Source organism: Grus americana, chromosome 1 (genome assembly GCF_028858705.1).
Source record: "Grus americana isolate bGruAme1 chromosome 1, bGruAme1.mat, whole genome shotgun sequence".
Classification (NCBI taxonomy): Eukaryota; Metazoa; Chordata; class Aves; order Gruiformes; family Gruidae; genus Grus; species Grus americana.
Window position 1 is genome coordinate 137,233,322 of NC_072852.1, and position 26,338 is coordinate 137,259,659.

Genomic DNA, 26,338 nt, shown 5'->3' on the forward strand with positions numbered 1-26,338 from the left:
TGTTCAAGTCCACTCCTCACCATACAATTTCTCTTAGCAAACGTCCACCCAAACCAAGCACCGCTCGCCTCAGTCAAGGTGCCTTTTCAGAACCCTGACATGCAGAGATGCCCTTTCTGCAATCCTGCTTCCAGCACACCCACACACACTCCACTCCTCTCCTGTTCCTTCGCTCTGCTTGTGCTTTTTAAACAGACAAGGAATTTTAAACTCCTTACAGCAAAGACTTTTTTTTTTTTTTTTTTTTTTCAAATAACCCAGGTTTTCAAATGCTGTTGAACCCTTTCTTTAGACACATCCGCAGTACGGAGAAGGATGTTACAGACAAGACAGCCAGTCTCAGAAAAAAGTAATACATTTTTTATTCTATTTTTTTCCCCACTTGATCTCATATCCGCACATCTCCACTGCACTGTTTCTTCTGAAACCCAAGCAAACCCAGAGAGAGCAGACGGCTCTCAACGTCTCTTAGAAATCCTAAGTGCTTCTTACATATTTCACTTGAACACTGCCCTCGGAGAGCCTGTGGGAGGTATTCAGAAAAGCAACCTTTGGTTTCATGATGCTTGTCCCCTTCAGCTTGATCTATCGCTGACAAAGAAAAAGAGGTTTTTCCAAGGAGTGGGATGCAGCAGCTGCTGTCGGCTTGGGCAGTGACCTCCCTTTTGGAGGAGCCATCTTCTCTCCCTTGACTACGGGACGTGCCAGGAGAACGGTCTCTGGAGGCCTTTCTGTGCATTAGCATCACTGAAGACCATTCTCACCTACCACTGCAGATGACTCCTCACTTGAATTTCCAGGCACATTCTCCTACACTTCCCTACCTAAATCCATCACTCATCTCCTGCTCTCTAAATCTAGCACGTTAACAACTGTGAGAGGCTCCTCTAAATATACTTAGTTTACCTAAATGATACTTACTCATCGGTGCCACGTGCAAGTCTGCTATTACTGGATAGCTTGCTACTAACAGAAAGATAAAGCAGCTTTTCACAATGCAGTTAAGTTATAGAGGAGACAAGTAAACATAAATTAAAGAGAAGTTTGTGACAGAATCTGTTAGTGAGCATCTTAAATGGAGACTCTATGCTTGGCAGCTTGTTAGCAAGATGCCCATGTTGCAATGTATTATAGTGTGCTTTTTAAATTATGTAATGTACCTACTAGCTAGTAAGAGAAGTAGAGTATGTCTAAATCTACTATCAAAGTCTATTCTGTCTGTTAAGTCATTAGCACCCGTTCCCATATTGCAGAGTTTCATGAAAGAAAGTACTCCAAAGGGAGTCCAGGTTCACAGGACATGCCCACAAGTCCCAGGTGTAAGTCCTTGGACAAACTGGACGAATTTCCACTGTATTCATACCGTGTAGGAAAACACATTTTCAAGCTGGATGTGAGAGACAGACCCAGAGTCATGGGTCAGTGCCAGAAAGAAGCACATTAAAGGACTGTAAAGCCAGAAATAAAAGCCCGTTGGATAAGACACAGCTAATGAATTGCTGCAAGTGATATAAATGAGAAAGACCAATCGGCCGCTGATTTACATGACAGCACCACGAGGACTGACAGCAATAAGAACAAACAGTAGTACACAGATTCCTACAAAAAAAAAAAAAAAGCTCTGTCGAATGATGTTTTGAAGTTTCTTCACTGAGCTATAGTATACATTTTGAAAAGGCTGACAAACCCCAATTACAAAATGGGCAGACCCATATGACCCTATGCAGTCACACTGCCTTCCTTGCACACTGCTCCTCTACTACCCTTGGTGTAAGGACGAGATTTCACTGCTGAAAACAGCCAACTCCAGGAGGTTACTGAAATCTGCTCTTTGAGACTGTAAAAAAGGAAATGAATAATTTATTTTAATCTTTCTTCTGAAATATCCTAAGAGGTCCAGAGATCCTCCTTCTCTCATCCTCCTCCAGTTACAACCTTCCCATGAGAACTCCTCTCTAGATTGAGTTATTCATCTGAGTAAAACCAGCTTACACCATTTTTTTAGCAATAAATATCACTTTCCAACTCGTGATAGCATGTTCTGTGCCTTTGCTTTCTGTAACGCAAGAAATTACATTCACAAACCTCTAAGCAAAAAGCTTCTTTAAAAAGTCCCAACCATTCTCAATGGGTCCGGTCTCCAAAATATAACGGCTATGCATCAGCCAAACCTCCGCCCAGTTTCTACATGTTATTTTTCCACATTTTTCAATAACACAATAAAAAAGGTACATCCAGTTTCTTCTTGCTAACACAGCCAAGAAACAATTCACACAAAAGTTGCCTTTAATTATCCCTAAAGAGAGGGAACACTTAAAGAACGTGACTATCTAGCTTGGAACCAGTTTTCAAAAACTTTACATGAGCTATCAAAAGAGACCATAAATGCCACTTATAAACTCCAGAGTTTGAATCGGAAAGGATATAAAGGGAACTGCTGATCTTTAAGCAGCAAGGGAAAATGCAATCTGGTGGTTAGTCCACTGCCAGAGTCCAGCTGAATGCAGTCCCTCTCTACTCCCACTGTCCCTTCGCAGCGTTACACAAGCAACGCAGTACTTGGCAGAGATGAAGCTCTGGAGAAAAGAGAGCCCAACCCAGGACATTGGCAAAGGAGACATCTAAACCAGTTTTGTCCAAGACCACACCTTAGCTGCCTTTGTTGAACCAGCATACCACTTGATGTACTTACCTCACAAAATCTAGCAGATTAACTGAAATGATAAACTTTGCTCAGTAATGTCACACTATTGAAACGAAAATGTAAGATTAAGAGTAAATACTGCACTTCCCTCAGATCCGGTCTTGATCGCACACCAGGCGCAGTATATGGGGCATTACGAATACCTTTAATGCCTTTTTATACCTATATAGTTCATGGCTAGGTAAGGAGACAGATATCCCACTGCTCCCAAACAGAAACTGCTAACATTGCAAGAGGCAGTCATGTTATTCAACCTTTATTGCAACCAGTGACTTTGGGATTTGGATTTAACAAGGTTGTGCTTTTATTCTGGTTTAATATGTTCCTAAAAAGAAGAGGCTGTGACCACCGAAGATCTTTGGCCTTGCATCGGTAGCTATAGAAAAAATTGCCAGATTCAGGAAGCCAGGCTAATGAAAACACAGGTCTGGACCTGCCTTGTGAGGGAGAACCGCTTGACCCTAACCAGGACAGTCTCTTCACTGCCAAGGCCCGCTCGGTCAAGGGGAAACAGCACAATGTCTGACCTGATTTTGCTTTCTCTTTTTATTTATACAGACAGAATGAGAGCAGACCCCAGCCTCATCTCTAAAGAGCCCAGTTGCAGCTGTTAGTTAACACACTTTCCATACCGAGATATAATTTCACTTGTGCAAGAAGGGGTAAGGTTAGGGGTTGCTACAGCAAATGAAGTAGGGCAGCGCCAGTCAACCACAGGAGTAACGGGAGTATAAATACCGGGATTTTAGTCTTCACCAAGGATGGACATTCACGTTTCCAGGGGCCAAGCGCATACAAGCAAGGGTACCGAACGCCACGCGGCCGGGCTTCCCACACCACATGGGTTGGCTGCCTGAAGCCATGTAATGAGCTCTAAACTAGTTTTAATACAGAAGCAATGAGGTTAGGGGAAGATGTTGCTGCTTGTAATAAATGAAATAATATTCAAAACTGCTGTGTCTTCCAAGTAGTATTTTGCCAGGCACTTACCAAAAGAAAATAAAAGTACCAAGTTTAAAAAAAAAAAAACCAAACCAACAACCCCACAAATAAACATCGCTGCATGTTGCCTTATCACTTCTAAAATTCCCAGGAACAAATCATAGCTATTTATTACATTACCCTAAACTGATACCAGCCTGGGCCCAGCTCTTTCCCTGACACCAGTTGCCCGACCTTACGCTGCCCACCCAGGTGGCTGCCAGCCAGCATGGCAAGAAAGGAAGAAAGGCAAGTGTCGGAAGAAAGGTCAGAGTTTAGTTTTTATATTAAAAGCAAGTGAGTGTGTGGGCAAGCACCACGAATATGGGTTTTGATAGTCACTGTGCAGAGACCTGTATTTTAGATTAAAATGGCCAACTACAGGGAAAAAAAACCCTAAATACTTTCTGCAAGCCCAGATGGTTTACCTGGTATTGCCTTCTAATAAATAGCTCCTAAAATAAAGCAAAAAAGATGAGGAAAGAATTATTCTGTTTTTCAGCTTCTTACTTGACTTCTGACAGAACTTCATTCACAACAAAAAATTTTTTAAAAAAATTGTTTCTCATCTACTTCTTACAGGCAGGCAGCTCCACTTTTGTTTGCAAGCACAAAGCACAAGAAATCAAAATACTTTTCTGAAAACAAGAAAGGTCAGTACTGGAATGTAATGCTCAGATTTTAATTTCCAATTTAATTTAAGAAACTCCACATTATGGAAGACAACTGTTCCTACCAAAACATAGATATGCTGCTCTCCTGCACCCAAATTCTTGTCACATATCCTCATGCTCGGCACTTAGAAAATGCAACAGGCATGAGTCCAAACTGAAACTGGTTCACAGCTAAAAATTATTTGCCATCCCAGGCACTCTGGTGCAGTGTCAGTGCTGGGTAAGTTCTAGGATACACTATTAAAATTATTATTTAAATTAAAATTATCCTGGAAATAGCTGTGGAACTTCTGTTGCTTCTCACCTCCAAAAACATTTTGGAATATTTATTCTTAAATAATAACTATAAGGAAGAGTGATAATTCCATCAAAGTTTAAAAACAAACTAGAATAAAAAGTAAAACCAAGCTAGAAAGTTCTAAAATCAGCTCTAATGTCTTCATATCCATGTTTCCAACATTTCAAAACAAGCTGACTAATCAAACTCTTGTTCAGCTATTTACGTTTTCTGCAAGTTTTCCCTTTCAGTTTCCATGTTTCAGTATAAAAATACTTAAGAACAGAAGCAAAAAAGTTTACAGAAAGAAGTCATAGCCAGCATAAATATCACTAGAGTCCTAAGTTTTCAACCAGAAATTATGAAGGAAAAAAAAAAAGAAAAAAAAAGACTGAAAAGGTGTGATCCTACCCACTGGTAAAGCTATGGATGAGCAGGCTTCGCTCCCATGTTTTCTCAAGCAATTTTTTCTCGATGGCACTGCTGAAACAGGACCCCTGCAACACTCCAGATGCCGACAGGAGATTTTATTCTTTTCTGAAGAGGCATTCATGTGCATGGATGGACAAGAACAAGCCATGCCAGACTGTGTACACTGAAAAACAATCTAGTTAAAAGCTGGAAGCCCATTTTTGCCTTATTTCATACTACTGCCTTATTTTCACGTGGCAAATGGATCCTGCCATTCTTTGGAAGACACAGCAGCACACAGAAAAATGCTTTCTTCTTTCCCTCCCTGCCTCCCACCAAACCCTCCCCATCTGAAATCGCCTTTTTGCTTATGTTTCCAGATATCACTCACCATTATTAATGGCTCAGAGCTAACAAAGAGATGCCTCAGCAAATACCACCATTACAACCACCAGGAAAGTCCATCCTCCCTCACGCTCTGCAGAGTCTATCAAAAATTCACATTGCCATCAGCAAGTAGTTGATAAAATACAACAAAATGCAATTACACATCTTATGTCACAGGCATTGAACTTCAGCCCTATGCCGCTGCTGCTGCAAAGGACCCTATATCCTTACAGTACCAGGCAGCTGCTTTCTCGTGTCTCTCGATGAAGCCTCCAGAGGCTAATTATCTTGACTACATGTTTGCCAAAACAGCTTTTAAAAGTCTACACAATGCATCAGGTTCACAGATGGAGAACTGTAATTGTTGGTGGTCATTGCCTACAATAGCAGATGCCTGTTCAAGCTTAATACATCAACGCCCAACCTTTATCCTCAGTAAAATTCATGCTCCTCAACTGGGGAGCTGGAACCCCGCTCTGCCAAGCCTGGAAACATCACCCTGCAGTGGGATGGGAATGAAGGGCCTGGGTTGATGCATTTGCTTCCCCCTCCCCCCAGCACTTTGTTAAATAAACTCTATTCCAGTTTGCAAAATTACTGTACTCAATCTTTATAAAGAAATGTTCTGCATTGTAGATTTGTTATGGTTCAGCACTTTGGCTCAAAGCAGCAATGAAATACGAGCACAGAGATGTAAACAACTGCACTTTAACTCTGCCAGACAGTTATGAGGTATAACTCATCGATATATTCAAAAAAACCCAACCTGGCTCCAGAGGAGACTTTTTTTAAAACCTGACAGGGCCAAAAATAATTCCCGATCCCAGCAATAAGACACTTGTGTGTGTGTGTTTGTGTATATGCACATATATATAAAAATACATGTATAAGTATATAAAAGTAATCCTTTGATACTAATTGCTTTGTGAAAAAGCTGACCTTCTTCCCCAAGACCCCTCAAGGAAAGTTAGAACTTTTGTTCTCCATCTAAAATGGAAATGCCCCAGAAGACAGACAAAACACAGCTCACAAACGATATGCAAGTTTCGGTTGCAAACGCGTATTGGCTTCATCTGGTTACACCACCAGCCTTTAGACAGGAACCTTTCAACTCTTTATCTTGTTTCTTATTTTATATTTGCTATCTCTGTCATCTCTCAGCTCTAATACATTAAGAAGTCCCCCGACTCCTTTTCCTAGGATCCACCATCCTCATCATCTGCAATTTAATCTGACATGAAGTCCTTGGAAAAGCAGAGCAGAACATAACATAACGGCTGGCTGTTGTTTTTACAGGAAAGTCATCATCGTGGTTTCAATCCATCCTTTGGAGGAGTCAATAAGCCACGATCTCACCACATATAGTTGGTGCCCAGATGAAAGAAGAGCTTATGACAAGGGCAATTCAGAAATCAGTTGGACAGCCATAACTTCGCATGAACTACGAAGAGTTTTGCAGACTTGCTCAATTTATTTTTTTTTTTTAAAAAGAGATTTTCAGCAAAAAGAAAACATCTCAAAGCTTTCATTAATTTACCCTTGCAGAACAGTGATTTCCTCAATGTAATAGCTACCTATTTATAACAGGCATGGCTACAAGACTAAGAAAAACCAGTTTCCACTTCATCATTTTCATATATTCCCCATTACTGTTTTTCTCTATCCCAGAAAAGGGGTTTGCAGTCCAGAACATTGATAAATGTGCTTCACAGGGACCAAGAGAGTATCAATAATGATATACAGACTAGCATGGTGCCACCTTAATTCAAAATGCAATTATGTTCAACATTTGTTTTCTGAGCACAGCACCCACTCAGTATTAATTTCATAGTTACCAAGACAGAGGAATAAAGAACCCCACCACTATGTCCTCCTTAGACTATAAACTTTTTTCTTTTTTAATAATTATTAAAATAGGAGCAAGATGACATTTATTAGAGGAAAATTTCCACCTACCACTAACGAACTATGAATCTGTGTAAAGAGACTGCACCTGGAATCTGCATATGCAAAAGCTCTGAAAAAACGTGAGAAGGCAGACATCTAAGCTACATACAACTTTCGCTCCTTAACCTCATATTATGCTTTTAAAATATAGCTAATCTAGAGCACATCACATACAAATTCTTTGCAAACTCTGAAACATCCTTAGCCCACAACAATTTAGCACAGGGTTGGGTTTTTTTTTTTGCAAAGCCCTTTCGCATTAACTAAGCACTCCCTCACATTACCTCCACATTGCCTACACCTTTATGAAATCTGCAATACCAGCTCTAAATGGTACCAAGTCACTGAAGTCCCATGAGATGGTCCAGTGACTTCAAACAACTAGAAGCATTACAGTTCAGATCGCTCTATAGACCCAAGGGATTGAAGGAGGTGATACGAGATCATTTTACTGACCCAACACCATGGCTGGACCCTCCCTGTCCCCCGCCTCAGTGGAAGCGCCAGCTCCTCCCATGAACTACACTGATGTCCCCCTTGTCCCACTCAGAAGGGGGTTCTCTGCTTCTGGCCAGCTACTGCTGATTCCTTGGTTTCTGAAGAAGAAGGGCTGCACACCATTGCTGTCCTCCCATCCTGTGGAGTCGGAGGTTGCACAGTGCTTTCATGGGACTCAGAGCTGCCAAGATCACTTGTTCACCATGACAGAGGCAATTTAATTTTAGTATGGGCTTGAAGAAGTTTTGATATTTAATTAACAGCAAATATATTCTAAAATTATCTCTTGGAAGCCTTCTTTCTAAAATGACAGCTGTGTACTACTTACTGTGCTCCTAAGATTATATTCATTCACATCATATTATGTAAAAATGGAAATATTTCTGAAATTCTCTTTTCATCATTTCTCCTATAATTTTGAAGAAAAAAGTCCCCTTGAATGTTAAAAACATACTTTTATATTAGCTCACTACTTCCATAAAAACAGCATATATATTTTACATCTTAAAAATCATCGCTTGGCTAATTTCTGTATTTAAATCTTCAGTTGAAAGCACAATGGTATTTATGATGCCAGAGTACCTAAGTATGTTACAGGTTGCTACTATAAATCCTTGCATTTCAATGGGTCTGAATAGCAACTGTTTGAACACAGAGTTCTGCAGACCTTTTTTTTTTTTTCCAGACGGGTCTTGCACGGTACCTCCAGCGCCCCAGGCAGCTCAGCCAGGACTCCTGCAAACGTTGCCTTTGCACAGACCTATCAGTACGTGGTCTACAGCATTTACACACATTTAAGTGCAGCCAACGTTGAACTTATAATGCTGTCAACTATTTTCAAGTTCTTGATGCACCGTTCAAGTTACAAGTCTTGGATTGTTCAATACCTTTACCTTTTACGTGCTTATGATTTTTGGTTTGTTTGCTTGAAATTAAAAAATTGTAGTGCCAGGGGATCAAAAATTGCAACAGGAAAAAAATATTATTTTACAACACATTTCTGGGCTTGAGCAAACTCCTCTTTTCACAGGGTAGGCATTTTACTTTATATAGCCTCACTGAAACTGAGAAATCAAACTTCTTCCAAGATACAACACCATAAACAGCCACAAACTTTTCATGAAATGCTGCTCCTTTTGCAATGAACATAGTTTTCTCTTGTTCTCCTTTTCCTTTTGTTAAGTATTTTATACCAGGTGCTAAAACCATTAGAAACTGATTTTCATTTAGCACTGAAGATGGCATCTCTATTTTGTTTCTGAAGCCATCCTGCCAGCTCCTGACATTCGGTAACAAGTTTTCTCAAGTAATTGACAACTGGAGAATCCTTCGGACTGCAGCTAATAAGCGTAATAAGTTTATTCAGATCTTCTTTAGAAAATAAAGATTTATTTCTTTACAAACAGATTTTTAAAAGTATATGCACAAACACACACAGGAAAAGCACTCGTTTATATTTATGACCTTTCAATTAACTTTATGCTTTCTTCTCCAATTCCAAAGCTAATCCTTAATATGGAGCTGACATTTACATTTTCTGCATCTTAAATGTTGAGTGGGAAAAAGTCGAACAAAAAACCTGACAAAACGCATGACTGGAAAAGGATTTTCAAAGACAAAGAAAAATTTGATGCAAGACAACCTGATCCGCAGCAAGGACTGTTGTACTGTTGCTACTTTCCACAATAGCTATAGCCTTATCCCTTTGACGCACATAAAGCATGAACTGCAAAGAACTCTTTTCATTGGCAAGTAACTTTTCAATTTATTAGAAACTTTAAGGAAAAAAAATATTGAGTTATGATTACCCTTTAATTTCATTCACAGCATTTTCCAAAAGCTGCAGCATCCTCTTCAATGAAGTCTGACTGATGTATATTGCATATGCAAATACACAACCCAGTAGTCTAGTACGACTGCATCGATGTTCCTTCTTCACAGAGTAATAGTAACACTCTAAATCCAAAGGAAATTACAATCCTGAACTGTTCTTCAGAATCTGAAAGGAAGTTCAGTTAGGTTGCCCAGAGACGTTGTAGATGCCCTCTTCCTGGAAGTGTTCAAGGCCAGGTTGGATGGAACTTTGGGCAACGTGGTCTAGCGGAGGGTGTCCCTGCCCATGGCAGGGGGGTTGGAACTAGATGGTCTTTAAGGTCCCTTCCAACCCAAACCATTCTATCATTCTTTGACTCTAAGTCTCTTCACCAAACACCAAGGCTCTTCCACAGAAGCAGCTGTCCCCAGACATGGAGCTGCCTGTCTTTCCCAAAAAACCCAAACCAAACCAAAACAAAAAAACCCCCAAAACCAAAAACATGAAAAAACCCAAACCCAAAGTCCCTTCTCCTGAAGAAAGACTGTTCCCTTGAGAACAGCTGGGCAAAAAGGCAACTTGTGGCCACCTCCAAGCTGCCTGGCAAGTCACCAGAAAGAGCAAGGGCTGAGACCACTCTTCTTCAAAGCATGAGCACAACTTTGAGCCTTTCCTCTCCATGCCGCTGTAGACTTCCACAAGATCTACAAGTGTAATAAGACCTCTGCTTCCCTGCCAGATGGGTGGGAAAAATTACCAAAACTTCCCAAATTACTACATCTTGAACTGAAAAAACAACTTCAAATACCACCTCAATTACTACTATTACCTCAATTTGGAGTATTACCCTTCTTGAACTAAATTGTAAGTACGAAAAAAGTGTATGTTATGAATATTCTGTAAATTACCATTTTGTATTATTTTTGTAGCTATATCTGTATTTTCCCTGAGCTAGAGCTTCTGAAAACCTCTGCGTTGCTAGCTATCTTCAACATCCCAACAAGAGAGAAGATTTTTTTCTCATCTGCAAAATGAGTAAGCAACCGACTAAATTTAGCCTAAGAGCATTCTTTTCCTCAGAGTCTGCCTTTGCATTCAGAAGCAGACGTGGTACTTCCATTTACAATGTAAGCATACAAACACCAACATATAAATTTGCTGTGAAAGCAGAGTACTGTAAATGGACAATTTCATGGGCATCAGCAGCAAAGTTCCACTTTCCAAAAGATAATGAAGAACCCTTCCTGGAGCAATGATAACTCTGATTTTCTTGCCATCTCTCCTAATGTACCAGGTTTAGGTCTTTTCTGGAACAGCTCAGACACATCCTCTCTAAATGGCTAACTCTTCTATCGCCATCCTGAAACTACACAGGGATAATTACACAGCCCCTCTGACATTTCTCTACAAGAGAAAGGCTGCACTCACTCACAGGTGGCATGTACGTCATAATATACCTGTAGATATTCTATATGTTCTCTGAGAAAGCTGAATACTGTAAATATTGATTGAGAACTGGCTGACAGCTCTCCTAGAATACAAATGTTTAAAATATTCAATAGTGGACATGCAGACCTGTTGACTGAGTGGTTGGTTTTGTATTATTTCAGAATTAGAGCCCTCTGAGCTTATCAGAAGAATCAGCTAAGTAACACCACTGAAAGCACCTTGTTTACATGCAGGAAAATGGGTTTTCATCACCTTCATCTTTCTTATAGGTAGTCAGAAGAAAGGAATAACTCTAACTTACTAAAACTCAAGTCTTAAGATTTAATTGATTACTATTGTTCTAAGGTTAATTCAAATTTTAAACTCCATTCTTTATTTGGATTCTGGACAAGAAGCTAAGGTAGTTCCACAAGCGAAAAGGCAATGTTTGCCTGTGCAAAGCCAAGAACACCCATTTTAGAAAAGGAACGAGACTTCAGCGGTGACATGACAAACAACATATCGCTCAGAAGTAAACAAAAGCATTAATCATCAGATTTCAGAAGAGCAAGAAGCTATCTTCTGGTACTAACAGTTAATTAATGTTTAAGATAATACTGGGATTCTACTCCCAGTTTTCAAAGAACAGTACAAAATGGGTTGATTTAAAAAAAAAAAAACCACAAAAAATCCAAAAAAACCCCAAACCCCCAACAATAACCAAACAAAACCATACATCCTCTCCCAACTGACTTGAATTTAACAGCATAAAATTGAATGCAATCAAAACCCACTGTAAGTGATAGGAAGAGGGCTGTCCAGCCTCGGAAACGTTATGGTCGTTCAGCCTTTTAACCAGTACTGAAAGTGGTGCAAGCCTCAACTTGCATCACTTTTTTCTCCCCCATCAAACACTGGCACATTACAGAGTTGCCTGTCATTCTCCACTGTACCAAACAACAGAAATAGTCAAATCCAGGGCATCTGGTAATTGTGGGCAACAAAAGCAATCCCTTGGACCGTAATAATTTGGTAGGCTTCGTGTCATGCCTTTGCCATAGCAGCCTCTTTCACTGGAAGCTGCACATAACATCTAGGCTTTTCACGATGAGCTGCTGCACAGAGGTGGTAGGGGACAGTATTTGGACAAGTCTTTGTGGGACCAAATAAGCTATGTGCTGCTCAATTAACACTTTCATGCAAACATACGGTCAAACCACACCTTCGGGAAACCTATTTAACAGATACCTGGGAAACTCGCAGAAAGCATTTATCTAGCTCTGGAGCACATTTTACCGTGTTATGATTCCAGGCTTACTCTGATTTCCAGTGTCATTGCAGCCCACACAGTACCACACAGAGCCCAGTGCAAGGCTGGTTTTCCTATTACAAAAAAAAAAAAACCCAAAACAAACACAAAAGCAAATCAAAACCACATTCCAGTACTGAAATGCTATATAGGCTTCAGAAGTTTGTTTACCCACGTGTAGTTTACTACCAGTAGTGACAGCAGGACCACTTGGTTTCTGCCATTCACCTGACACCACTCACGCAATCAAATTGGCCAAGGAAGCACATACAGAGCATGTCACCGCTTACAGCATCTCTACAGTAAATCATCCAAACGGAGCCAGTCAACCCCGAGATTAGCTGCATGTGAGTTTGTGTTATTCCTATAGGAATCTCTGATCCAAAATGCCCACAGAAGAATGTCTCAGCCAGCTGAAGACAGTGCCACTTACACAACTGCTATACACATCCAGTTTGCATGGACAAATCAAAACCAGCTCTAGACACCATGTCTATAGCATATATTTACATACATAAATGAAATACATACACACACACATTTTTTAAGTAATTCACTCTTATTTTGAAGATTTTCTCAGATCAACAGCTCCCTTCCGCAAATATTGCAGACTACTTTCACTAAACAAGCAAAACTTCACATCCAGAAACAAAGTTTCATTGCAGCAGTTGACTTGCAAGACATTTTATCCTATCTCTGGGAAAGACAGGGAAAAATAAAGAAATAATATAAATAATAAATCAGCATTAAAGCCCTGGAAAGGGTTCTTTCAAAAATAATTTAAAAAAAAAAAAAAACCAACAACAAAACAAACGAGAGAGAGCACATGCATGCAGAGAAAGAGAAGGAAAAAAAACTTCAGGAGCATTTATAACACAAGACTTTCCTTAACGTTTAAGACACTGTTAAACTGACAACCTGCTGAAATAGTGAAGGCATTTATTTCTGATATTCAGCTATATATATAGGTGGTGGTTGCATGTATGTCTAGGGAGAGTTAAACAGGCAAATAATTTGGAAAAACATAAAAATTCCTTGGTTCTTATAAATCTCTTCACTGTGAGAGCAATGCAAGATTAAATCTAGTGTGCACGTATAGCCTTACCTTTTCTTTCTATAATTAACCAGTGATGCTTTTAAAATATGCCGAAGGCACTGCAAGATGACACTGTGCTTCACCCAAAAGAGTGACTGACTCTCCTCCACGCAGCCACTCAGTGCATTAAGGAGAAAATTAGTGAGTTTGGGTTCAGTGAGCTCTATGTTATTTTTGAAACAGCAAACAAAAATAATAGAAACGAAACATTCATGGTGAAGTCTATCTTTAATTATTTTTAGTAAATGTTCTGGTTAGTAAATGCCGTATCTAGTGAAGTTTCTCATTTACTATAGCTCTAAGCAAAGTTAAAGCTGCAGTGCTGTCAAACAGAGAGAGAAAGGGAAAGGATACAGAGAAGGCACATCCTACCCCCTCTTTTACCTCCCAGCAAAATACAATCTAACTATCCTCAGATATAAAAACAACATACTAAGTCATTTATGAAGATCTAAACTTCGTTGTAAAAACAGCCTTAGTTTAATACAATCCTGACCTGTGCTAAGCAGCCATCCGAAATCTTGCCAATGATGCTTTCACCACCTTCAATAGACACAGTCAGCAAATAAATATCCAATAAACAGCAGTTTAAACAGTAGACAGCTTAACCTTCCTCCTGTTTTTTAAAAAAATGCCAGACTGTTCAGTGTTTGCTCAAGACTCTTCTTTTACTAACATTCAATTTGAATGAGCCGGTGCAAATGCACTGTTCATCCTCTCGTGAGAGGAGGATGCATTTATGTGAAACATGAGGAGAATGCCTAATGCTGAAACATACTCTCTGCATCCTCAATGAGATTTTATTACAGGGCCCTCTTTCTTCTCACTGGCGTGTGTCAACAAGCCTGCAACCATTCCACTTCTTTTATGGCCAGATGCTATCTGTACACTTGTATTTACGCTTGGTACTCTATGGGAACACTATATATCACGCACACGTTATAACCCAGTTGGGGCTATTTAAAAAATAATCAACACTGCCACTCTAAGCACTCGTATGTGATACTGACGTAAAAAAATATTCTGCTAATATTGCACACAGCTAAATTTCTCATTATTAACAATCAGATTTAAACGCTGTTTTGGCTTCCAAAAGCATTAAGGGCTTGGATTTTCAAATGTGCCTAAAGGTAAGTGCATTTTACAAACTAGCTCTATGGTGCTCAGAGGAAAACCTTGTAGTTTAATTAAAAATACAAACAAGTTTTTTATTGAAAATAGTTATTTTGTCTATTGTATCAGAGCTCTGTATGACAAAAATTGGTAATTTCTGAACTTGTCAGCAAAACTTTATGGGTTAAAATCTATTTTAAAAACTCCAAACAAGAAACAAAAAACAAACTACAAAACCATAACCAACTTCCTAGAGCTTGCAACCCTTTAAAGAACATGACTAATACAACTGTAATTTTTGGTTAAAGAAACATGACTTACTAAAAGAATGGCTTTTACTGAGATCTTTGAGTATCTTGGGCTGTGGCAACTAGATTTCACCAACTTTGATAAATAATAAAAGAGCCTGGCAAACATTCAGTTTCTCAAGTCCTTCAACTACATGGTTCTACAGTTCCTATCGATACATTATTTATATTTCAGGAGCATTCTCCACGCAGTAATTGCCTTCTGTGCTGGTAGGAAAGAAGTCTCTGTAGCAAAGATCTTCCATTCCAAGACACTAAGGAAGGAAAAAGTTATTCTTTTAAAAATATGGTTTCCTAGTCATAATAAAAATGCATGTTACAAGTAATGGGACAGAGATGCTGCTATTCTAAATGAAAATCTCTTAGAAATACTTTTGAGAAAAGCCCTATCTATGGCAATACCTTTCACTATCACCTTTGTTAAAATAATAAAAGTTCAATAAAATGAAGCTTTACAAAATACAACTCATCTTGATGGCTTCTGTATCTTCCTTGTTTTTTCCATTTATTTGTTTCTCTTTATTCTTTTCACTATATACCTCATATTCACTCCTCTTAACACCATATTTCTCATTCTATTGCTATGTCCTTACTAAAACACCATCTCTTTATCACCACTTATGCTGCAGGATTGACCCCAGGAATTTTCTGAAGTGTCTGACCACTTGGTTCGGGGAGGGGAGGGGGTAGGTACACACCACACATCTCCACTGACTGTCCTGCATCAATCTCCCCAATCGCTCAGCGCCCCAGAAAAGGGATACCCCCTGACGTAGCCCCATGGAGCAGGGCAGGAGTTTCAGAAAGGCCTCGCACTGCTGTAAACGAGATTTTCTTGATAGCTGCAACACAACAGGGCATGCTGTGTTGAGGAGTTATCATGGAAGTCATCAGGGGCTTTACGGGCTGATATGCCAAACTGACTGTATGCCCAGCATGACAAAATTATTCTGCTCAAATTCTTGGTGATCTTTTCCCCCCCGCCCCGTTTTATTGATTGCAGTTCACACTTGCAATGAAGAATTAAAATATCTTCCTCCCGTACAGGCACAGTTGCTAATTCCACGTGCACTCTTTTAGGGAAATGCCTGCCTAGCGGGGAAATGGAGCATCAAGGGCTTTCTAGGTAGCAGAGCAACTTTCAGATTTTTGCTCATTCAACATTTAATCACCTATTAGTGATCTTCAGTATCAGTCAGTTCCCCATTTGTTCCTATTCAAAACAGACTACTGCAAGTTAATTATTGCCTCTTCAGATATGGGGTGTTTGTGAGTTTTTGAGGTGGAGGTTGGGTAAAAGCTTAAGGCATCCATTTATCAAACACCCTCCTCCCCTCAAATCGACAGGAGGAAAAAAACCCTCAAAAAACCCCACCAATAAAACAGGAAGAACAATGAAACACCAAAAAAATTCCCAGACAATAAAAATATTCCCTTCTTCCCTATCTGAAGTAGACGACAGATAGATTGAAGGACATACATTCCATCTGATGGAAACTAGATCTGCTGAAGACTACTAACTGCAATATAACTTAATTAACATTATAGATATGACATGTGTAGGAGGGAAAAAAAATCTAAGATCTGAAAGAATGTCAACTACGTGGTAGTTCAATATTTGATTTGTTCATTTTTATTCTCAGCTAAGAAGTTACCCTCTTTCTAGTATGTCCCTTGCTGAATAATTCCAGGAGAAGTAATAGGTGTTTTGTATTCAGATCGAGACTTTTCTATTTTGCCTACTGAGGACACTCCTCTTTCCAACTGCTTTACCTTCAGTCATAATGAGCAGAGAGGTGCAATAAGGGAGGCAGTATTCAGAGACCTCGAACTGGAAGCACCACCCATGTGCATGATACAGCAGTTGTTCTATGATCCCAAGCTCTGCTCACCCCGCTTGAACCAACTGAGTTAAAACCTCTCAGTAAATCCTCTTTTCTGCTATTAACTCTCAAATGGAAGTAAAACAGGGACTAAACCACTTCAGGGCTATTAATCTCTGTCACACACCCATGCTCGTACTCTGCAGAAGGCCCCTGCCATGGCCCAGTTTCATTCTGGGTCACGTACCATCCTGTGCACCAACAAATAAGTGAGCAAGATTGCACTTTCCTAGTTGTACCAACCAAGGATTCTACCCAATGCAGCAGCAAGCTGCATGCTAGTCTGCAGAAACTCAAAAGATTATGCTGACTGGCTGTAGTCGCCACCTAGTTAACGAGAAAACAAACTCAATTTCAAGAACATATGTACTGATGTTTCATATGAAACCTTGACAAAATATATAGCTAGTGGCAAGGGGGGAGGAAACAGCCAACTAATTCTCATGCTGCAGAGGAATACCCCCAAAATATCAACTGTACAAACAGAAATTTGCTACTAGCAGATCACCAAATCAGCAGTTAACTGAGTGCTCTACCAAATGTAAACAGAAAGGACTGACACAAAGACTTCTCCAAAGAGATCATCTTGGAAAGCACTTCTTCTAAAGGCAATACAAAGTATAACCTAAACTAGCAGAGAAAACTAAGCTCACCATTTTGTTACTCTATATTAATCTACATTAATTTTCATATAGCTAATAGAGGTTCTCTATCTAGAGGTATATGTCAATTTAGGTCTGATTTATTATAGAGTAATTGTTCAAAAACATGAAGAGGAGCCTGGGTGACAGTACAAAGAAAGTAAAACACAGGACTACAGCTCTGTTTGTGAGTCTAAGGACCAGAAATTTCAAAAACTAACTTAGTCACCAAAATACCACTGAATTTCAACAGCCCTTAGACATCTCACTCTCTGAAACAACACAGATTTTAACTTTCATGTGCTTTTTCCTAGCAATATATAGGCCTGGTCACAGAGAAAGTTACTGTACCACTGTATACCTATCCCAATCACACACTTCTTTGGAAGCATCGTAATTCCTCAAGACAATAATGCATTTCTTCACTTTACCCAAGGTAAGAGTCCAATAGAGATGAGAAGTTGGGTGTAAGTAGTTACAAATCAACTGAAAAGCAAAAGATACGACAGACTTATTTCCTGTGTTCCTGATTCACAATGATGCCAGCAGCGGAGCTGCGATAACTCGCACAAGTCAGGATTTTCCACTTTACCATGAGTATCTAGAAACATAGCTCTTCTCCCTGTGGCCACACTTTTTTTGTTTGGGGTTTTTTTTGCCTTTTTTTTTTTAAGACTGCATACATGGCTTACGTAGCAAAATGTAGCCTTTCTTTATTTGTAACTCAAGTTTTTCTGGTCTTCATCTTTCTGGAGAAAAGCCTAACAATGTCAAGCTTTGGAGTCTGGAAAAACAACATAACAGCCAAAATTTCTATCTAGCAAAAGTGGTTATAACAAGTCCCGCTTGGGAGGAGTGGGAGTTGAAGTCACTCAAAAGGATTTAATTAAGCACAGAGACTTATTTAGCATCCATTTTCCATCTAATGGTAAAGGTTTGGTACCTAGGCTACCAGCTTGCCTGTACATTAGTAGTAATATAGAATGCAATAGAGGATTTCCAAGTCCATCATCCTTGCCTTGCCAGACCACTGTCCCGAAGCTATCTTTAAGAAGGAAGGGCCAGTAAGTAAGACAGAGTAAGCCTGTGGCTTACATAAAGCAATCCAAGTGAAGCATCTGCGTTTTCTCAACAGTGGGTTTTGCATGTTTGCACAGATGTTATAGATAGATGCTCTTTAGCACTGCTACTTTATATTTTTTTCTTGAAAAAGTGTACCACTATTAAATCACTGACATCTTCCCTTCCTCCTCTCCCAATGTGGTTCTCTGATTTTCACTTATTTGCATTCCTCTTCACCTTTAATTTCCTTCTTTATTTAATATCTTTCTCCATCACTTCTGGTAGTCTTTCCAACCTCTCCTTTTGCTATGTGATTTCTTCTTTTCCATTTTACTTTGTGGTTTCCTTGTACTTCACTATCTGCCAACTTGACTATTTTCTCTTTTCCCTTTCCCTGCTGTTCATAAGAATCATAGACTATCTCCGGTTGGAAGGGCTTGGTGCCATGCCCACTGCCCTAAAATATGGAACACTTCACAAATTTGCATGTCATCCTTGCGCAGTGGCCGTGCTAATATTCCCTGTGTCGTTCCAGTTTTAGTACATGTGCTGCCAAAGCAAGAACAACTGGATGTCCATTGGATGTCTCTTGTCCCTTTCCAACAACCCCAAATTAGCAGACCCGCTCAGATGACAGCAGCCTGTCCGTGGCTCGCTCCATCAGCTTAACCACCCCGTGGAAAGTGAAACCGCAGAGTTTGATCAATTTGCTGCCATAAGACCAACATTTGTAAAACCAGGAGATCGAGCAATTAAGGTAAGTAACTATGACTAAAACATTATAGGTTCATGGTGAATGCTCTGAAGACCAAGGCATTCATAGCTAAAACACAGTAGCATAAAATTTCTTCTTGTGGAAAATTACATTTCCTCTTATTAAGGAAGAGCCATGACTGCCATGCCACTGTGCACTATGTCACTGCTGAACACACCATCACCAACTTCCTATTAGCCATCCTTCTTCCTATAAATGACAAAAAAATCATCTCACCTTGTGAATTAACCCTCCCCGTCCCCAGCAGGACTACAGCACAGCAGCTCCCCAAAAGGCTCCAGAGGCAGTTGATTAACTGTCCACGCCAAGGTTCAGGAGGCTGGTCTCCACCACCTTGAGTGGGTATTAATTACATTCTTCTTGGACCCAAAAATATAGGGCTGAAAGCTGATGCAGAACATCACTGGCTTTTCCGAGAACCCAGTTCATTGATTAACTGTACTCACAGCTGTGAAGCTCTTTTAAATATTCAGTTTAATTATGTCTTTGCTGACGCTTAAAGACCATTACTTCTTGAAATGCTTGTCATGGTCAGCCATCTAAATGTGTTTATTTTGCAGAACATGAATAAGTGATGCAACTAATCACAATGCAAGTGTTATGCAGCTTCACAACATTTTTGTTGTCTGGCATAAAGAGCAAGCTCAGAATAGGCGCTTGCCTGTTGGCGCTGTCTCTCTATTTCCTTTCATTTAGTAACTCCAGGCTGGCAGCTACATCAATCGTGAATGGCCAAAACACCTCCATCCACCAAAGCTCAGAACTTCAGTTAGGCATATGCAGTTCAAAGTACACTCAAGCTCTCGTGCTGAAAAGATTCTGGTTTTTAAGATTAAAATTCCTAACAGGTAGGCCAGACAAGCTGAGCACTTGAAAAAATAAAATCAGAAGAAGTGGAGACTCCTACAATTGGCCTGTCAACAGCAACAGACAGATGAGAAAGGGGCTGACAGCAGACCAGCACACAGCTACCTCCTCACACAGCGTGCAAAACCGTGCCTGATGCTAAGAAAATAGTTTTGCACTTGTATTTGCAAATGCCAAAAGCAAGTGTGAACTCCTTTTCTGATGCTAAAATGGTGCTAATTTAAATTGATAAGAAAATCTTTTTGTCAGAGAGGAAGTGAAGACCACTCTCTCAAATTAAGCATTTTCTGATGTTCAGACTACCCCAGCACTGCGCAACCAGGTTTCTTCGCTTTGAGCACAAAATCTAGCAAAGTATTTCTCCTGTACCTCCCTGAGAAGACAATCTCTGGGTTTTTTGAGCTGAGAGCAGCTTCCTCCACTTAGGATGAAACCCCACACCAGCCAACCTTTCATTTTCTTAGTACCATTCAACAACCTAAGCAAAGTGTGTACACAGCCTCTGCAAGAGGCTGAAGGAAAATCAGCTTCTTTTCTTGCCTCCTGGGTGAGTCACAGCACCACTAGAAATGTAAAAAAATAAATATTTCTTTTATTTAATCCACATTTTCCTCAAGGCTACAGATCCTTTGGAAGTCCCTGAGCAATATTAGTTCTTCTCCTGCCCTCACTGCTACAGTATTATACAGTAACGTAGAGTTGCTTAGTCTTCCTCAAAATAGGTGAAACTGCCAACTGACAGAAAATCAACAGCCTTTGGTACCTATAGTGAACTTGGGCAAAATAAAGTGGGACCTCAAAGCACTGCTGAAATGTATGAACTGTGGGGGAATATACAAAAAGTAGGGAACAGGAGATAAATACAAACATTTATGTTACTATGAAGGGCACAGAAGAAGAAATGCAGTTAAGCAGGAAGTCCATTAAGAAGAGAATAATTCCGAAGAACACACGTTCGAGTACAAAATGCAATTATTCAGACAGGAAATAAGAATTTAAAAGTGTCCTGGTTTCGGCTGAGATAGAGTTAATTTTCTTTCTAGTAGCTGGTACAGGGCTGTGGTTTGGATTTAGGATGAGAGTGATGTTGATGATAACACACTGATGTGTTTAGTTGTTGCTGGGTGGTTGTAGTGCCTACACTAAGTGAAGGACTTTTCAGCTTCTCAGGCCCTGCCAGGTGCAGCAGAAGCTGGGAGAGCACAGCCAGGACAGCTGGCCCAGGCTGGCCACAGGGATATTCCATACCGTATAGTGTCATGCTCCAGATATAACTGGAGAAGTGAGCTGGGAGGTGGGATCGCTGCTCACAAACAGACTGGGCATCAGGTTGTGGGGATTTTTTTCCTTTTGCATGTGGTGAGGAATTGCATTTATGTATCACTTGTACTACTATTATTATTGTTGTTGTTATTACTATTATCTTCCTTTGTTATCCTATTCAACTTTCTTTACCTCAACCCATGAGGTTTTTTCCATTATCCCCATCCCCTTGTCAGGGGAGGGGTGAGCGAGCAGCCGTGTGGTGCTCACCTGCCAGCGGGGGTGAAACCATGACACTCCTTTTTGGTGTCCAACGTGGGGCACAAAGGGTTGAGATAACGACAGATCTGACCCAAGTGTGTTAAAGCAAAGTTGTTATAAGCATATTAGTTTACTTGTCACTGGTCCACTGGTCATAATGTTGTTATATTTGTTCACAGAGTTCTCAGAGTTGTGTCATGTAACACCTCACTTGCCGTGTATACTTGTTACCAGTGTTTATGTGTGGTTTGTCACCTCTGGGCATTGGATTAAAGTTATCACTCTGCCGTTCTGTGTACTACTGGCTTACGGTATCATAAAATCATTGATAGTCGGACCAGTTTGGTATTTGTACTCGGCAGCTGAACCTGTATTCGGCGGCAGTGGAACAACAGCTTCATGTCCATACTTCGGAGGCCATCTGTCAGAAGCTATAAATAATTTTACTTTTTCTCCTCAGAGTGCCATTATATGGGGCAGACACCTTTCCTCACTTTCCCCTTCTTCGTCAGGCTAATTACAATGGCTCTTGAGAATGCTGAATAACCTTGGGATGTTCAGACCAGCATGCTTCTATTCCTAGCTTTCCTGAATGTGCTTCAGGTCTTGAACAGTTGTGTAACCCTAAAGAGGAACACCACCGAGAGATCAACCCCCTCAACAGGCACTGCAGCTGAACCTGAGAACCAACCCATACCGGTATCAGTTGGTTATTATTATATTTTGCAAAGGGAGAATAAATGCAACTGAATAACACTGTTCAGATCCTTGTGGCTTGGGGAATTTTTGTTTGGTTTTGTTTGGGTTTTTTTTTTTTAATCTTCACTAGTAGATCCTCATGCCCCTCCATGCCCTCTCAAATCAATCAAAAATAGTAATTAAAAAAATTCCGCTTCAGCATCCCAATACGCCTGTGGGTAACACCACATACAACGTCATGGAAATAGTTAGCAGGAAAAAAGCCAGCTATCAAATAATTGACTACTGCTCAGAGCACATACATTCAGGACCTGGGTCCTGGTTTCCTACAGGACAGAGACTTTCAGTAAAAGCCAGTCTGCCATAAACATTATGGCACCAATTGATTTTAAAGGCCAGTTAAAAGCTATGGTCTGTAACAGACCAGGTAAGCCAAACAATCTGTGTTCAGGAACTAAGCAAGTCACATTTGCACTTGAAATATTTTGACCTCAGCCCCACAACTGCTCCCAGCAGAGGTCCAGCAATGAATACTGAAGCCCTTTTCCTCCTGCTTCTGTCCAAGTCTATACATGAGCTCCTCCTGCACGTGCCTCTCTCTTTCATGCTTAGAAAGGAAAAACATCTCCTCAGACCTCAGTAACAACCTCCAAACTTAACTCTGCAGAGGGCAAGAGAAAAAAAAGGCACAACAGAATCTCTTCCAACAGAAGCAGATTTGGTAGCCTTCGAGAAGCAGATGATGTAGTAAGATGTAAGGACAGTGCTATCACAATTTTAAATCCCGTGCAAATGTCAGAAGATGACAGACAAAGAGAAAAACAAACACAAAACAAAATTCTTTAAATGTCAAGTGTCTTCCTGCAAACCAGATTACTGCAGGGCATGGGGCAAGCCAGCAGCAGGAGCACGTGAGCTTCAAACACAGCAGCAGCCCACGAACAAGAGCAGCGATGACACTCTCCAGCTCCATAGACGCCCCAGGATTACCTCTTCAGATCTTAGCACCACTTCCAGCAAAAGCCCCATCCCAATACAGCCCCCCCCCTCTTCCACGGACTCTGAATTTCATCTTCGCTGCAGCACAGTACACCAAACACTTCATAGTGTTTGGTTTGGTTTTAAATCTGGTCAAAAGATACTACACATGCGGAGCATCTTCTAAAGAGAGCTGCTTCAGCAATCAACAGTTCAGTAATAAACAGCTGGACCTACAGCTTTGACTCCTCTAGTACAAGCGTTTATGAATCTTGGAAAGAATTTTATTACATAGTTCTTTACACTAGATGTACAGTGAAAGCAAATTTTCTTCCAGTAATGCTTTTGGAGACAGTTCACTTTTCTTCCAAAAGTCCTATTAATCTTGTAAAAGAGAATAACAACCTGAATCCAACCAGATATAGTATAAAATATTTCTGCAGATCGAAATATTTTTAATTCACTTTGATGTCTGAGCCACTGCACATTCACTTTCATGATCATTTACACAATTAGGTTTACAGCAGAACACACATGCTAAGCTTCCACAGAAACTGAATTTAAAAACTAATTAGTAATATGCATTTCCACCAAAACATATAATAGAAAAATGGTTCTTGGACAGATCAGGGAAGTTTACAGATAAGGTACTTATCTAGTCAAGAATACGGCAAAGAGTTAGCAACCTGGGTAGCAAATCGAAGGTGTAAGGCCCCCAAAATCAGAGTAATTCTGAACAATGGAACATTTGGAGAAGGCTGGTGCTCTGCCAGTCACACCATGAACAGAGGAAGACAAAATTCATTAAATAAATTATTAATTAGTATTTAACAACTTAGCACTGGATCCAGCATTTCTCTTTTGGCTAAAGAATAGTGCTACGAATCCATGCACTTGTAACTGCACTGCTGAAAAAGTTAATGCAATTTATTGACAGGTTAATTTATAATGTCACCTTAATTAAAAAAAGATTATCTTATCACTTTTTGACTGAAATGAAACTGCAGGTGATTGGGAACAATGTACCTACAGGCTAATGGAGGATTTGAAGCGATTCAGTGCCCAATTAACACCAGCATCTGGTTTGGGGATTTTTTTTTCCCCTGTCAAAGCATTAGGTCGATATTAATTATACTTTTAGTTAGTAGTAACAGAAAGTTTCAATCTTGATGATATTTTTCAAGCAAAAATATAGAAAATAAAATGGTCAGGACCTGGAATTCACACAAGCAGAAGCAAACTCCCTATCACTCGCAGGCATGTAAAACAGTGGTAGGAAACCTTTCCGAGCCCAATATCAACAGCTATCCCAACGCAACACCGACTCAAGAAATAAGCGTCCCTTGTGTCCAAGACACAGGAACAGTGACCCATCTGCTTCCATCTGGAGGATCCTCTCTGAAGCCAGCTTCAAACTTTGCTTGGTCAAGAAGGTGGCTTCTTGAGGCTTTTTAAACTAATCTTTGCCAATAAAGAAGCAACTGAATAATCCACTGATCTTCAAGACTAAGCACAGCTGGGAGATTTGGGGCAGGGGGACTCGGGTGTACGGAGGAAGCAACCTTTGACCGGTTACAGATGAGTGAACCAGCATCTGCCTCCTGCCCGCTCAGTAACACTGGATTCAGATTAGTCAAACATAATTTCTGAAATACAATGGGGTTGTTTTTCCATGAAATGTTTAGCACTAACTCTACTATCTCTCTAAGACCATAACTATACAACTAAGGTAAAGACATGACAGCAAGTATTTAAGTCCAAACCTCGACTGACATTTTAATACTGTGAGCATGGGTGGACTTAAGATTATCTCATTCATGCATCGTATGCCAGCTCTGCTATTGTTTAGGAAAGCTACAGTGTCATTTCCTTAGGGCACTCTTGCAATTACACCAGGCAAGAGATGTTAATTTGGTGTACCTAATGGTTACTTGAGAACAAAATGAGTACTCATTCCTGAGAGAGAGTGATTCAGAAGCAGGGTCGAGCTCTGTAGTTGCCAATATTTTGTTCATCAATCCCGGACTCACAACATTCACTGAATAAACTATTAAAGCGACTAGGAAAAAAAAAAAAGCCAACAAAAAAAGCCAAGTACCATTGTTGCTGCATAACTGTATAATATTATCCTACATCTTTTCCCTTTCCTTTTTATTACGAGTGTGATTATTGCACCTTCTGACAGAAAATTATGAGAACTGCAACCAGCATTAATTTGAATCCAAATACTGGAAAGCTTCACAAGAAGGCTTCAATGACCATACATGTGCTCCTACCTGAAAGTCTACAGGAGGGGGAAAAAAAAAAAAAAAAAGACATACCTTTGCTTCTTATGAATGCTCGATTTTTAATTAAATGTCATAACTCCAACTAGATCACACCTCATCTTTCTTTCAGAAGCAAGGCAGAAAATCTATGCTTTCGCCTCTTTTTAAGAGAGCTTTAACTGTGTTTCTAGGTTCCCCTTTGCCTTTTATTTACAACAACGATTTTTCACCCTTCCCTATAAACTAAAGCAATCTTATCCCACCCATGCAGCAGCTCTATGCAAGTGTTGCCAAGCCAATAAATTAACAGACTCTTGGACTGGTCATGCAAGGTAATTCTTTTCTGGCTGTTTCATCTCTACCTGACAGACAGCACTCCCCTCCCAGACCCAAAGCTTGAACTCAGCCCTTGGTCTCATTATCGTGCTATTGCCTATCAAACAGTTTTAGTACGAAACAACAATACATCCAGCTTCTTTCTAGCACTTGGCCCCCCAAGATGATCAAATTTGCTTCTTTTCCTCATGCTGTAAGAGGTCTGCGCTGCACATTTAAAGGTTCAGGATTCACGTTCTGCCAACAGTATACCTACAAGAAACTCAGAGTTGCAAAGTACTTTTCAGAAGAAAAAAAAAAAAAAAAAAAGAGTGTGTGTGTGTTTTTAAAGTTACTTAGCATTTTGAAAGTGAACCCAAA

General features: G+C 40.0%; 1 protein-coding gene and 1 non-coding gene across 6 annotated transcripts in view; both read right to left on the reverse strand.

Annotated features, from left to right (window-relative positions):
• The window catches only part of FRMPD4 (FERM and PDZ domain containing 4), a 418,847-nt gene that overhangs the window by 179,716 nt on the left and 212,793 nt on the right, over positions 1 to 26,338 (reverse strand). The gene's annotated exons all lie outside the window — the stretch shown is intronic.
• LOC129201970 (U6 spliceosomal RNA) lies at positions 18,991 to 19,093 on the reverse strand. Its single transcript, XR_008575547.1, has one exon. It is a non-coding gene; the product is annotated as a U6 spliceosomal RNA (small nuclear RNA).